A 16,365-nucleotide genomic window follows, 5' to 3' on the forward strand; every position below is an offset into this window, starting at 1 on the left:
TTGCAGCGCTCATCTCGCTTTATTGGCCGAGAGAGCCGGCGTGCAGCTTCCAGGTCATGTGGCCAGCATGACTAAGTCGCTTCTGGCGAACCAGAGCAGCGCACGGAAACACCCTTTACCTTCCTGCCAGAGCGGTACCTATTTATCTACTTGCAGTTCGTGCTTTCGAACTGCTAGGTTGGCAGGAGCAGGGACCGAGCAATGGGAGCTCACCCCATCAAGGGGAATCGAACCACCGACCTTCTGATTGGCAAGTCCTAGGCTCTGTGGTTTAACCCACAGTGCCACCCGCGTCCCATATTTGTTGCTTTAAGGAGCAACAAAAGCACTCTCAAAGCAACTTACAAAAATGTAAATATTAACTAACACTTAAAATGTAATAGCGTTTAAAATATTAAATAGCACTGCTCCTGGTGGCTGTTGGATGACTGTTTCAAGTGGCTGGAAGAGCTGACAGATTTTTTCCACGAGCTTGTACAGTCACACTGGGAATTTTGCACTTTTGGAGGCATATCAGTCTGACTCCTGGTCAAGCACAACCCCAATGCCTTTGAAAGGACACAGTTCCATTTTATCTCTTTTATTTACGATTTGTATTTATTTCATAAAATGTATACACCATTTGATTGTAATAAAGTTCAAAGCGGTTGACAAAAAAGATCAAACAATAAAATCAGGGGAAATTCACAACCATACTTTAAAACATACAAAAGTTAAAATACAGATTAGAATTACCTCAACTTTCTAAGCATCTGCATAGGCTTCTCTAAACATAAATGTTTTTAGCAGGCACCCTAAAGAGTACCATGAACTTGATCTCATTAGGCAGGAAGTTCCAAAGTGCAGGTGTTGCCACACTTTTTATGAACTCATCTGTCAAAGGCATCTGTGCTCTGGGGCATTAGAGATCTGTTTGGAAGGACTCACTAAGTAGAACTCTGCTCTCACCTTCCCAAGATTTTGGGTCTGTTCCCTCTCCCGCCAGCACCAACACCTTACACATATATGCAACCAGATGTAATGTTTTAGACTCTTCCAGTTTAATCATTTCTCTTTGATTTCCCCATGCTTGTTCATGGTCTAAAGGATATAAAATAAATAATGAGGATCATACAAAAAGTGATCATACACTATTTATACATATTAATTTATTCATTCATAGTTTATTAAATTTGTCAGTTGCTTTCTCTTGCCCAGAGCAACCCAAAGTAACTTACAACCAACCAAACAGACCCCACATAAACCCCACATGGATACATTACAATCAAGAGGGAAGAGAAACCTATTAAAAACATCCCACCCACTTCTAAAAGGCCGCAGTCAGTCAAAGGCCAAAGACCTGTTTACAGAGGGAAGTTTTTGCTTGGCCCCTAAAGATATATAATGATGCTGCCATGCAAACCTCCCAGAGGGGGAGCCACTGCAGAAAAGCCCCATTCTTGTGTTGCCACCCTCCGGACCTCTCATGGAGGAGTCACACAAAGAAGGGCCTTGGATGATGATTGTAGGGTCCAGGCTGGTTCATATGGGGAGAGGTGGTCCCTGAGGTATTGTGGCCCTGAGCTGTTGGGCCAGGAATCACATTATACAGTATGTTCAAGCTGCCTGCTGAATTCTACAACAGCTGAAGTTTCCCAATCATCTTTGGAGGCAGCCTCATGTATAATGGGTTGCAGTAACTTAGAGGTTACCAGAGCATAGGCAACAGAAGTTAGACTATCCCTGTTCAGGTAGCGACAGGGCCACCAGCCAAAGCTGATGCTACCGAGGCCACCTGAGCCTCAAGCGACAGCAAAGGACCTAGAAGTAACCCCCAAGCTACATACCCACTCATTCACAGGGAGTGCAGACCCTCCAAGGGTCCCTATTTTCCAGGGATGTCCCTGATTTAGAGAAGTCGTCCTGGTTTCTGATTTGATCCCAGAATGCCCCGCTTTTCCTTAAGGTGTCCCTATTTTGTGGCTTAGGGCCCTCGTATTTACGGGACCGCCTCTCCAGAGGACCTTAAGGTCCATGAATAATCATAGTTTAGAGGTCCCGGGCCCTAAGGATGTTAGATTATCCTTCACTAGGGCCAGGGCCTTCTCAGTGATGGCTCCAACCTGATGGAATGCTCTGTCCCATGAGACCAGGGCCATGCAGGATTTAACTTCCTTCCGCAGGGCCTGTAAGACAGAACTATTCCACCTGGCTTTCAATTTGAACTTAGCCTGATCTTTTATTCCCCTTTCTTCCCTCCCCCTCCTCTTTTTATGAAGATTACCCACTCTGGGATCCCACAGTTAATTCTCCCCTGGTCTCCTTGCTGGCCCAAATAGGACTAATTTAGGCAGCTAGCCCTGGTGATCATCTAATGTTTATTGGATGGATTTCCCCCCTAAATTGATTTTTGATTTTATTGTTATTCACATTTTATACCGTATTTTATGCTATTTTTTTGTAACATCAATTAAGTGTTTTAAATTTGTTGTTAGCTGCCCTGAGCCCGATTTTCTGAACTGGGAAGGGTGGGGTATAAATAAAATTATTATTATTATTATTATCGTTGGAGAAATGTTGGGGGTATGGTAGGATGCCCCTATCTGCATTGGAGAAATGTTGGAGGGTATGGAGTTATTCGACTCCCTAGCCGCCTGAAGGCAATTATGTATAAAGAAGGGTTTTTTTTAATGTTTAATATTTTATTATGTTTTTTATAAATGTTGGAAGCTGCCCAGAGTGGCTGGGGCAACCCAATAAGATGTGTGGGGTTTAAATAGTAAAAGTATCACTATGGAACGGGACGTCCCTATTTTCATTGGAGAAATGTTGGAGGGTATGGCAGTGTAACCCTATCAAGAGCAGCAGCCTCCCATTAAGTCTAGGGAACTGTCCACTAACAGTACCTCAGTCTTATCTGGATTGAGCTTCAATTTATTGGCTCTCATCCAGTCCATTACTGAGGCAAAACATTGGTCCAGCACATCCATTGTGTGTCATCAGCCTCGATCCTATGCATGTTTATTCAGAAGCAATTTACACTGAGGCTTTCTCCCTTGTAAGGGTTGTAACCTGAGGTACCATAATATTTTGGGTCAGCCCTGAGGGCAGAAGCATCTGGTCTTGAGAAGAAAGAGAAGATGTAGTCAAGAGCAAACAGATCACAATATACTGAAATAAACATCTCCTTGGACATTGCATTGCTGACCTTAAGATGGCAATGTTGCACTTCTCTATACAGTTTCTGTCAAGTGTTGGTCCTTTAGAAGCCACAGATGCTCCCAGAGGCCTCTTGGTCCCTAATAAGACATCTAGATTCCAGGTCTTGAAAATGAAGTGGACACATGAGCTTCCTTGAGCGTGGTTCTACACTTCAGTGCCCTCACTCACCGCTTTATGGCTTTTCAAGTTTTCTCCCAGTAAAGGTGGATACGATGGCACCCTTTCCAGGTTTTGATTTATTGAGCAACGAGAAGCCTTTGCATTTGGTCTCATGAAGGCCCAGGTACCATTTATGCTCCTGAGCCTGAAGGCATTTGTGTTAGCATTAGTTTCAGTTAAGAAGGATTTATGTTCATCAATAAAAGTCATTCAGTTGTACAGATTTCCTACACAGAGTTATTTCTCTGGGGTGGATCAATCACTTAAATCTGACTTGCAGGTATGTTATGTGCAACCGAATCTCTGAGTGGTAAGAGATTCCGAGCATCCCAACAGAAAACCTGGGATTTGATTTCTTGAAATTAGTGTCACTGGAGGTGGATAACATTTCCTGTGGTATGAGGTTTATTTATACATATCGAAGATTCACAGCACCAATGCTTTAACTGAACCTGCTTCACCATTAGTTTTCTAGGAGGTGGCACCAAAGCCACAGCTTTGCAATCTCAAAGAAAGCAAATCAGGCCTCTATGTCTTTCCAGCTCCAGGACTGGCAGCTCTTTGTCTTTTTGATACACACACACACACACACACACACACCCTCTCCAGCAAGGGGACTTGCCCACTTCAGCTCATCTTCCAGAAATATCTTCAGCTTACGTAATGAAACCAAACAGTTAATTTACTGTATTTTGACAGTGTTAGCAGTCTCTTTTTCTGCTGTATCCCATCTTACAGCTAATAGAAGCACAGAAGGGGACCCCAAAAGCCCATTTAGTATGTCCCCCACACTAGAATTGTAGAATTGGCCTGAGGGTCATCTCATCCAACCGCCTGCAATGAATTAAATCACTGGTCCTTTAAGGGAATGCAAAGTATTTCTTTATCTGCACTTCAGAGGCACACCTAGGCTCCCTTGCACCCTTGGCAAAGAGCTGTATGGGTGCCTCTGAAGCCAGGAGAGACCATGGACCAAAAACTCTTAAAGTTTGCTTTTTGTCACCTTTCACACTCCACCGGTGACTTTCTACATGGCCATTGGGGTCTGCTCTGCTCTGTTCCACCTCCCTCTGAACCTGTTAAAGAATTAAGCAGCAAGGGAAAAGAAAAGGGAGGAGAACATAGCCTGAATTCAGAGGTTGAAATGTAAGGGAATTACATTCAAGATGGCCTGTGAGGTCAAAACCATTCATGTATAGAAACAAACTTATGGACGTTTCTGAAAAGAAGGACTGCACAGCTATGGGTTATTTCCTGCCCCCCTCCAACCCCAAAAGCAAGCCCTGAGACCTCAGTTGATAGCACCTTAAAAGCAAATAACTAAGTGTAAAGCCACAGAGAGTCTCCAGAGGAAACCACAGAGCTGTATTCTTGGAAACAGCTTGTCGCAGCTACTCAGAATCTGCTGTGATCATTATCATGGACCAGTGTCATGATGTGCAAGCCTGGCTCTTTCAAGCTTTCAAGCTTTCTTGTCAGCTGTCTGCAAGGCTTTTTAAGGTGTCCAAGGGGATCACCTTATGGAAACAGCCAATATTAACTTATTTCGTAAATGTTTAGGTGCTAGAATCCCAGGGCAGAGAACAATAAAAAGCAATAAAAGTCAGTACAATAAAAACTATATTAGGTCAGTGTTGTTACAGATCTGGGGTAACAGCATTTAGGGGTGAATGTTAGAAATTAATAAATGGTAGAATTTAGATAATATTTGTTTAGAGTATTGAAGGGAAGGTTCCAGGCCACTGAAAAATACAGGCTGAGCTGCGTTTCCAGGCCAGGGCCTCACCTGGGATAGAAGAAGTCATTAAAAATGACAAAAACGGTCCTGGAAGCAAGTCAATAACCCATCCATGAAAACCATCATCAGGGCAGAGAGGGCAGTTCCCATGGTTACTGTGGACAGAGAAAGGTCTAGGATTTCAGCTTCCATGACTACAGGGGAGAGGGAGGCTGTGCCCACAGGAAAAAGGTGCCTCATGGTTTTTCTGGCAAGGGTCTTTGGAAAGGAGAAGGGCGGAGGCAGAACTGCATGAGCTGCTGCTACGAAGGCCAGAAACATATTGGCAAGTTGGCACAGAGATGGCATGCAGGATGCCTTGGACTCCAATGCTGCACTGCTGTGGGGAACAAGCCCTTCTTGAGATGTGATGCAAGGGCCAGGATGCAGGAGCACTGTGCATGCACGGGGTGAGCGGATTCTAGGAAATCAGGAAACCGCTGGCAAAGCGGCGCAGCTCCCCTTCTCGCTGGGGCGTCCCTGAGAGGCCAGTGCTGTGGCGCAATGCACCACTAAGCCCTATGGGAAAGACGGCTTTGTGTGATGCTCTCAACTCTCTCCAAAGGAGACCCAGGTGTGAATATGTGTACAATAAACCATATTTCTTAAGGGCACTCCTCTCCCCTGCGTCTTGATTTCCCAATGGAATCTCAACCCTCGATGAGTTCCCTAACCCCCAGAATCTCGTGCAGCCATTCAGTGGAGATTGCAGTGGCTTGTAACAATATGAATCACAGCAGCAGCCCAAAGCTGGTAATCCCTAAAAGCCAGCAGCCCATTTTATAAAACATCCATCCACACCTGATCAGCTCCAAAAGATCCGGAATTGCCTGGGGATAAATAAATAAAAAGGGCTTGGCAACAAGGAGGCGCTATATATGTTAGCAGACCTTACCATTAGGCAGAAAGAGGCAGCCTGCTCAGGCAGTTTAATTTGGGTGTCATGAGGAATTGTTAGTATTTTAATTTATCATTATATGCTTGCTGCCAGGAAAGGGAGTGGACCTTGTGGAATTCTGTCTCAGGTGCCAGAATAACGATGACTTCATTCATTGGCTGAAAAGACTGAAAGGTGCGAGCAAACGCATATCCCACAAAGCAGTTGCTTTGAATGCTGCCTACATATTTTGCTTCATAACTTTCATTCTAATGGGATAGGGCCAGACCTGGAGGTCTGGCAAACCTATTCCTCTGCAAACTAGAAAGCACTTGAAATATACCACCAGCTAGGGTCCAGATAAACCAAGAACTTCATTATTACAAAGTAGGCTAACTGTATGGAGTTTTAAAGATTTATGGCTCTGATGTAGATCTTGATTCAAGATCTTGTAAGCAGGAGAAAAGGAAGCACAATGAGGTCTGATTGCTGAGAAGTCGGGAACTGTGGCAAGAACAGGCAGTTAGTGGCTTAGCAGAGTGGGATAGCAGAAAGGAACGGTACAGGGCCAAGAAATGTGAAATGGTTACAAAAAGGAGAATGCCAAGCACAGGAAATGAAAGAAGGATGGAAACAGGGAATGAGGAAGTGGAAAGAGGAGGATGCCCTTTGGAGAACTGGGGCCATAATGGAGAAGTAGGTCAGGTTTACTTAATGTGCCCCAAAGTCTGGTGCTAAACATGGTATCACTTCCTCAGTGTAGGAAGTGATCCATTGTTGTGTGAGGAAGAAGAAGAAGAGGAGGAGGAGGAGTTTGGATTTGATATCCCGCCTTTCACTCCCCTTCAGGAGTCTCAAAGCGGCTAACATTCTCCTTTCCCTTCCTCCCCCACAACAAACACTCTGTGAGGTGAGTGGGGCTGAGAGACTTCAGAGAAGTGTGACTGGCCCAAGGTCACCCAGCAGCTGCATGTGGAGGAGCAGGGAATCGAACCCAGTTCACCAGATTATGAGTCCACTGCTCTGAACCACTACACCACACTGGGTCTCAAATGAGAGATGCAATTAAAATTCAGTGTGATTGTGTCACATCCATTTTAGCAGTCATTACTTCCACCACTAACCCCTTCCCAATCCTGGGAACTGTAGTTTGCCTGGCCTGCACCACCACCAGTTGCCACTCCTCCACCTCCAACTCAAGGACTCATATGAAAGATGTGCGCCTTTTGGTGCTGAGATCCTGCAGGAACCAGTGGACTTGCACAAGAGCTCAGCACTGAAAGCGGGACATGCAATCAGAAGCCAGGATGGCTTCTGTCATCCTGGGGTGTCCCATTCAAATTAGGACTGTTGACGGGTGTGCAATCCTAGACCCACTCACCAGGGCCAAACTATTTATTTATTACCTTTCTGCACTGCCCATATATATTGTTATAATATAATAATTATAATAATAATCTACTATTTATACCCCACCCATCTGGCCGGGTTTCCCCAGCCATGCTGGGCGGCTTCCAGCAAAACACAATAATTCATCAAATATTAAAAGCTTCCCTAAACAGGCCTGCCCTAAACATGTTTATATATATATATATATATATATATATATATATATATATATGCAGGTTTTGGTGTCCTCGGGTATCTTCCCGTGTAAAAGTTGGGGTGTCTAGGCGACGTTTCGACGAGGTCTCACTCGTCATCTTCAGGCTGGTGCTTTCGGCTTCTTGTTACTGGAACAGAGCAGGATCTCAGTGTTTGAGTTCCTATAAATACTGTTGAGGAGGTGTGGCCTCCAATGTTTTGGGCAGAGAGGAAGTTCCTAGGCTAGTGTGCCTTTTCTTCTTTTGTTCCTTAATTGCTTGAGGGATATCTTGAGTGATTTCTTGAGTGATATCCTGAGTACCACTTAGGTGGGTCATTAGGTGTGGATTAGTTGCTAAAGCCTTTGTGTCTTGACCTCTTGAACTTTGTGAAGAGTTTTTCTGAGAAGATGGGTGTACTACATTTAGTTGTGCTCTGGCTTGGCTTCGTGTATAGGGGCGTGTATAGCACCTGCCTGAAGATGACGAGTGAGACCTCGTCGAAACGTCGCCTAGACACCCCAACTTTTACACGGGAAGATACCCGAGGACACCAAAACCTGCATTCCTGTACCCATGAAAATCTACGAAAGCAAATATATATATATATATATATATATATGTAGGTTTTGGTGTCCTCGGGTGTCTTCCCGTGTAAAAGTTGGGGTGTCTAGGCGACGTTTCGACGAGGTCTCACTCGTCATCTTCAGGCTGGTGCTTTCGGCTTCTTGTTACTGGAACAGAGCAGGGTCTCAGTGTTTGAGTTCCTATAAATACTGTTGAGGAGGTGTGGTGTATAGCCTCCAATGTTCTGGGCAGAGAGGAAGTTCCCAGGCTAGTGTGCCTTTTCTTCTTTTGTTCCTTAATTAATTGAGGGATATCTTGAGTGATTTCTTGAGTGATATCCTGAGTACCACTTAGGTGGGTCATTAGGTGTGGATTAGTTGCTAAAGCCTTTGTGTCTTGACCTCTTGAACTTTGTGAAGAGTTTTTCTGAGAAGATGGCTGTACTGCACTTAGTTGTGCTCTGGCTTGGCTTCGTGTATAGGGGCGAGCTGTGGTTTTGTGGCCTGTGCCAGCCAGGTCTGTGTAGGGATTGCAGGGGGGTGCAGCATCCGGAGGTGCCACCATGGTTTGGCTACTGGATGGTGTCTGTAATTTATCTGTGGAGAGGGTCTGGGTTTGGGTCTGGTGTGGTTGATTGGTGATGGCGTTCTGTGTGCCTCTGGATCTGGTGTCAGTTTTTGTGGGGAGGGCTAATTTCCAGATGTCTGGCAAGCGGGATGTGTCGTCACGCTTGTTCATGTTGTGAGGGTGTTTCTCTATCTCTATGGCTTCCATGATTATTCTCTTGTGGTGATGTTCCATGTTGAAGAGCAATTTGGAATCTGCAAAATTAATTTCGTGTCCTGTTTCTTTCATGTGTTGGAAAAGAGAGGAAGTTTTTTCTTCTTTTTTGACGGCATTCTTGTGTTCTGCGATACGTGCATTTATTCGTCTGTTTGTTTGTCCAATGTACGTGGCTGGGCAGACTTTGCAGGGTATTTCATAGACCCCTTGGTTTTCCAACTGGATTTTATCCTTGGGGTTTCTGAGGATATTGGCTATTTTTTGGTTGGTGCAAAAAACCAAGACACAGAAGAAAACAATGGCATGGCCCTCCTTCCTTATATCAAGGGCACTACAGATAAAATTAGCAAAATCCTCCATAAACACAATATCAAAACAGCCTTTTGCACCAACCAAAAAATAGCCAATATCCTCAGAAACCCCAAGGATAAAATCCAGTTGGAAAACCAAGGGGTCTATGAAATACCCTGCAAAGTCTGCCCAGCCACGTACATTGGACAAACAAACAGACGAATAAATGCACGTATCGCAGAACACAAGAATGCCGTCAAAAAAGAAGAAAAAACTTCCTCTCTTTTCCAACACATGAAAGAAACAGGACACGAAATTAATTTTGCAGATTCCAAATTGCTCTTTAACATGGAACATCACCACAAGAGAATAATCATGGAAGCCATAGAGATAGAGAAACACCCTCACAACATGAACAAGCGTGACGACACATCCCGCTTGCCAGACATCTGGAAATTAGCCCTCCCCACAAAAACTGACACCAGATCCAGAGGCACACAGAACGCCATCACCAATCAACCACACCAGACCCAAACCCAGACCCTCTCCACAGATAAATTACAGACACCATCCAGTAGCCAAACCATGGTGGCACCTCCGGATGCTGCACCCCCCTGCAATCCCTACACAGACCTGGCTGGCACAGGCCACAAAACCACAGCTCGCCCCTATACACGAAGCCAAGCCAGAGCACAACTAAGTGCAGTACAGCCATCTTCTCAGAAAAACTCTTCACAAAGTTCAAGAGGTCAAGACACAAAGGCTTTAGCAACTAATCCACACCTAATGACCCACCTAAGTGGTACTCAGGATATCACTCAAGAAATCACTCAAGATATCCCTCAATTAATTAAGGAACAAAAGAAGAAAAGGCACACTAGCCTGGGAACTTCCTCTCTGCCCAGAACATTGGAGGCTATACACCACACCTCCTCAACAGTATTTATAGGAACTCAAACACTGAGACCCTGCTCTGTTCCAGTAACAAGAAGCCGAAAGCACCAGCCTGAAGATGACGAGTGAGACCTCGTCGAAACGTCGCCTAGACACCCCAACTTTTACACGGGAAGACACCCGAGGACACCAAAACCTACATTCCTGTACCCGTGAAAATCTACGAAAGCATATATATATATATATATATAGTTACCAATATGAGGTAACAGAGCCTATTAGTGAATAGTAGAAAATAATAAATGATTTGATTATTTCGGATCTGAAAGGAAAATACAAGCTGCAGAGGAATTCCTGGGTTAGCCTATGCAAAAAATGACCTGGGCAAGCTGCATCACACATCAGTAGACCAGTTTAAAACATCAACATCACTGGATGACCCCTCAGGGGAAAACTGGGTGGTGGTGATAAAATTAGAGGTGGTCCCTGCGTTTTGTATAGGCATAAAATCTTCTCTCCCAGGCTGAACTCAAGGGAGTTTTCAGCAGATGCCACGAGCACATAGCATTCATTGGTTGGAGAACCACCTCTTTCCTGAAGTGCCTTTTCCATGCTTATTATTTTTAAAGATTGCATTTTTTAGAAAGGGGTGAGGAATCAATACATATTTGATTGAGTAAGTGTAAACATGGTACTTTAGTTAAAAATAAAAAGGCAGACTGACCCCCCCATATACTCTCTGGAAAGGAAGGGGAAGACAGACTACGGAATCTGCAGTCTATCTGCGGACTAATATGTCAGTCAGTCAAACAAATTTGCAAATAGAGACAGAAGCCAGGCTCAAGCAGCAGGAGAAATTTTAAATATGCAGCTACTCCTGATTTGCATGTATATTGCTGGCAACTGAAAGCTTGGAATCCAGGTTTTTGGATTGAAATATGTGAGAGGCAGAAGCCCACAAAGAAAAGAAAACACTTGATATCCATCTTCAAGGCAGGGAGCCATATCCGTCTTCCCAAGTCACTTGCGGCAGAAGCTTAGCCTATGGCAGCCCTCCCAACACGGGCCATGTAGAAAATGAGAGAAAGGAAATCATCCCACTTCAGGCTCCAGGCAGGCCCAGGTGGCTGCCCAGATCCACTCCAGAACACACTAGGAGGGAGTTTAAATAAAGACAGCGTGAGAGAAGGCCATTCTCTACATTGAAAGGACGTGCAGTTGTGAAACGGACATAGAACATGAAAATTATGGCATCTTTAACTGAATCATTGGTCTTTAATTTGAATAGTTGGGGCTTTTATTTACTTATTTGTTTTGTTTACGGATTGCTTCCTATGAAACATCTCAAAGCGATCTCACAATACAATAAAAGTACACGTAGAAGGACTGCATAAATAAGATGAAACAAGTGCAGATATAAAAACCACCTCAAATCCAACACAGATACCCACTGGCATAAGAATTTCCATTCAGAAAGCTTGTTGAAAGAGGGGAGTCTTCAGCAGATGCCAAAGAGACAGTGCTTGTCTGATATGCAATGGGAGGAAGTTCTGGATCTACTGATCAGATGCCCTCTCCTGCAAAGTGCAGTGATTGGTTGGGTGTATAAGAAGCGAGATGATCATTTAGGTAACCTGATTCCAAGATTTATAGGGCTTTGCACACCAGGACCAGGACCTCAAACTTAGCCTGGCAGCTAGTGCAATTATTTTAACAACAGTGCAACATGATGGTGGAGACACACCTTTGTATCCTGGCCTTGGCCACTGAGAGATGTATTTTCAACCTGTTTTGGGGACTGATGTCTGTTTTAACTGTTTTTAGTTCTGAATTTAAAACTGTTGTAACCCACCCAATGAATTGCGGATGAAGGGTGGGTAATAATGAATAAAATAGATCATAATTATAGTTATTATTAGCCCCAGTGAACAGCTGAGGTGCTGCATTCTGCACTCGCTGCAGCTTCTGGGTCAACTTCAGATAGCCCCACAGAGAACGTATTGCAATAATCCAATCTGGACAACAGTGGCCAAGCTTCCAACTCTACAATTCTATGAAAGCTGGGAAAGGGCACTCCTGGGCACTGAGGTCATGTGGCAGAGGTTGAATTATGGGGACTGTATTGAATACCTTGTCATTGTTTTCTATCAGAATAGTTTCCTATGACTCATTCTGGTTTCCTGACCCTTATCCGATGCTACAGAAAGTTATCTGCACCTGACTCAGCACTACTCTTAAATTGCTCTTAAAATTCTCAAACCATCACTGCCACACTGATTACAGGGGGAAAAACTGTAAGGAAGTGGTATTAGCCTCAGAGAAAGAGAATGCCTGCTATATCTTTGTAAATGCTACTTGGAAATATAATTTACTTCCTTAGTTGTTGTAGTTTGTGAAGGACTGAAGCTCTGACGAATCCCCAATGAACACTTAATTTCCTTTCCTTTCCTGTTGGGCAGAATTTGCTCTACAGACACTCCTTAGAGCTTACAAGGACAAACCTAGAGAACTCACAAGCTTGAACTGGGTCTTGAAGATAACATCTCAGTGTTGCTGCCAGATGCACAAGGTACTGTGCTTCAGGGAATGAGGGTGTGCAGCTATGCTCATTTCCCATAGATTATCAGCTTCTCTGGGTTCCAGGAATTCATCTGGAGAAATCTGATCCATTTGTTTCAGAAAAGCTCCACAACCACTTTCCCTCTCTAGCTTAGCCATGCCCACAGGCAGCAAAGGGCCTTCCTACTTAATAATCCTCAGCTATGAGTCTCTTTTCTCTCCACTCGGTAAGCTAATTTGCTTGCTTTGAATAATCAAAGAATGGATGCAGCAACAATTATTTCTCTTGGGGCCAAAAAAGCATTTGACAAGATTTATTGTCAATTTATGTTTGTTACTTTGGAGAGATTTGGATTTCCCTGAAGAATTTATAAAACTAAAACTCCAGTAAGGACAAGTAGAATCCTTTTGGGTCCATTATATTTAGAGAAAGGCACAAGACAGGAACACCCTCTTTCTCCATTGGTCTTTGATTTATGCTTGGAACCACTGGCATGTGCTATTAGCCAGAACAGAGAGATGCATGGCTTTGTGCATGTGAAAGTGGAATTTCAGAGCATACAATAAATTGGCCAAAATCTGAACTATAGTCAGTGGGCAAGTGTAAATTTTCTGCTTTGTATACTGGTTGGTGTTTTCGTTGGTGCTCCTGTTTAGGAATTTAGGAATTTGGGTTTAAATCAGATTAAAATTTAAATCAGATTAAAACAAGATGGTAATGGAAATCTCTAGGGACTTAGAAAGAGGAGCATTATTTAAACTTACTATTTTAGTTTAGGTTAATACACTTAAGATAACTGCTCTGTCATGAATAATAAATGTGTTGCATGGTATTTCTTCCTATATACATAAAAATGTAAGGTGTCAGCATGCTGCAGGTAGCACAACCACCAATAGGTGGCCGTGCCACCTGTAGTGTGAGGGATGGCAGGCAGACAGGCAGGTGAGCAAGAGAGTATGCAGCCTGGGTGACAGACAGTCCAGGTGAGCTGTTTCATGGAGTCCAGGGTGGGGAGTTGCTGTGAACTGTCTTCATTAAACACACCTGAGTAAGGCTTAACAGAAGGAGAGACACTTCACTCAGCCATGTAGCAAGCTGCTCTGTGAAGCACCTCCCTCCTCCTTTCAGGTCCTGTGGGCACAATTGCAAGCTGCATAAACTGTGTTCGGCACCATGCATACACAAGCACACAACACAACCTTATTCTGTTGGCTACAATATGCTTCTTTTAAGTGTAATTTCAACAGGGGGAGGGGCGCTGTGGGTGCCAGGGAAGGCCTCCGAGGACACCAGGAAAGGCCTCTGTGGGCACATGTGCATCGATTGGCAAACCCTTGTCCTAACAAGTGCTACCACTGCCAACAATGTTCAGCATGGGTATCACAAGCATCTGCCCAAACAATCCTTGTATAGTGCATGTTGCTCAGTCACCATGTCAGGTTGTGGGAATACACATTTAGTTTCCCATCTACCACACCCATTGCAAGTGGGGAGGGGCATTTTGCTGGAGTCTCCGCATATTTCTCCGGTCTTCCCAAAACAAAACTGCAAACAGATCCCTGCCTCACAGCAAGGCTTTACAACAGGAGGATAGAATCTAGCGCTGCTGGCTTTTTAATCTGAAAGGGTCCCAAAAATCATTCTGGCATTAAAAAACAACAACAAAAAAACAAGTGCAGCCTGCATTTACGTAGGGTCAAACTACTTTCTTCAAGTTAGGCTGCATTTCAGGCTGGTTCCAAGTTGACTCTGCCTCCAGTCAGGGCCGGATTTAGGTTTGATGAGGCCCTAAGCTACTGAAGGTAATGGGGCCCTTTATATGTCCAGCTGTCTTTGTCAACAACAAATTGTCACTGTTTTTTGTGTTGAATATATGCTATATGGTAATTTATGGACCTAATAGGTATCTAAAGCCATTTGCACATAACAAAATATGTATTTTATCAAAGTAATTGTTGAACTGAAATACAATTAAGAAGTAGTATATTAATAGTGAAGTAATTATTAAGCTCTAACTGTATGCAGGTTTTATTTTACTTGTTTTTTTATCTTATATTTTGGAAATGTACATCCAGGGGTTTCTTCCCCCTTTAATTTTTTGGGGGGCCTCCAAGAAAGTGGGGCCTTAAGCTATAGCTTGTTTAGCGTATACGTAAATCCGGCACTGCCTCCAGTTCTCATTTTGCAACGTTTTGCAACTCCAGCTTGTTATAAATGAATTGTCAGTTTCTTTCTGTTGCATTCTGGAAAAGTGTGTTGCAATGTTCACATTCTATGCCCCACCCTGCGTTGACACACAGAGCAATAAGCTCTGTCTGGAAGCAGGCTACCCACATCACTGGTCTCAATATAAGCTAGGATTGCAGTTGTCAGCCTGCTTACCATGAAGTGGCCAAGTTACACACAGTGCCATTCTCGTCAAGTAACACGCATAGGACTGGGATACACACTTTTATGTCTTCATGTTGTTGTGGCCTTTCTCTGAGCACCTGATCTGGTAAAGGCAGTTTTCTCTCAGCAAGCAAAGTACTTGCTGTTGTGGTTGGTGCTGGAGACCAGGGTTCCAATCCCCACTCAGGGACAAGGGCCAATGGATGACTTTGGGCTAGTTCCTATCTTTCAAGCCTACATTACAGGGCTGCTGTGAAGATGAAAGGGAGCAGAAAACCATATACACCACCTTGAGCTCCCCAGAAGAAAGGTGGACTATAAATTTTACAAGTTCATTTGAAGTATTTGTTTCAAGAGGTTAAAGGAGGATGGAAACTACTTTGAAAGCGTGTCATACGGCTTCTCATTTGACATTCTGCACTGCAGCATAGCAGCGGCTAAACGCTGGGCGAGATTCACCCCCAGCTCCTCACTCAGCCATGAGGTTTTTAGACAATGAGTTTGGGCCAGACAACTTTTCAGGCTAACCTGCCTCACAGGATTGTTTTGAGGACAACATGGAAGTGGGAGGGAGGGAAGGAAAGAAGAGCCCATACACCCCCGCAGGGAATTGTAATAAATTTCTCAACTGATGAGGTATGCTTTAGGCGTGTTCACTTTTAAAATCAGAATGTTTTCTGGCAAATATGACAAAATTGCAGCCCAGTTTTGTGTATTTTGCCCCCACCCCCCAAAAAAGCACAAATGTTTAAAATGCTTCACACCTGATACAAGGCAGATGGCTTTTTTCTTACTCTGTTTCAAAAGGCCAAATAAAAATTGTTATGGGGGGGGGACCACACCACCCCCAAAGCTCCTTATCTGTGCTTCCCATTCCTGAGCAAGAACTTAATTTGTTCATAAAGTGAGAACATATGTTCAAGGAGCAAGGAAGATACGTTTCGCAAGTCTTCAAGTCACTAACATGCCTTTTCTTTTAACAGCGATGTTTGCTACTACAAAGCTGAATGTTGTTAACATAGGCCATATTAAAATGCCCAGGTGCTGACTTACTCATCCCAGAGGCATCTGGCTGCTGTGGGGATAGGATGCTGCACAATCCATCAGGGCTCTTCCTTATCTCCACTTCTTGTTCCCGGAAAGTTGCCTTTTCCCCTACTAACCATGATTTTCTATTAGTGCATACCTGAACTCACCCTCTGCATGCCTCGTCCATCTCTGTGTGGTGCTATATCCCTAGAACAACTTGTTCCATCTTGGGATTCATGTAGTTTCTGCTAGG

This window comes from Podarcis muralis, chromosome 5, assembly GCF_964188315.1.
Source record: "Podarcis muralis chromosome 5, rPodMur119.hap1.1, whole genome shotgun sequence".
Taxonomy (NCBI): Eukaryota; Metazoa; Chordata; class Lepidosauria; order Squamata; family Lacertidae; genus Podarcis; species Podarcis muralis.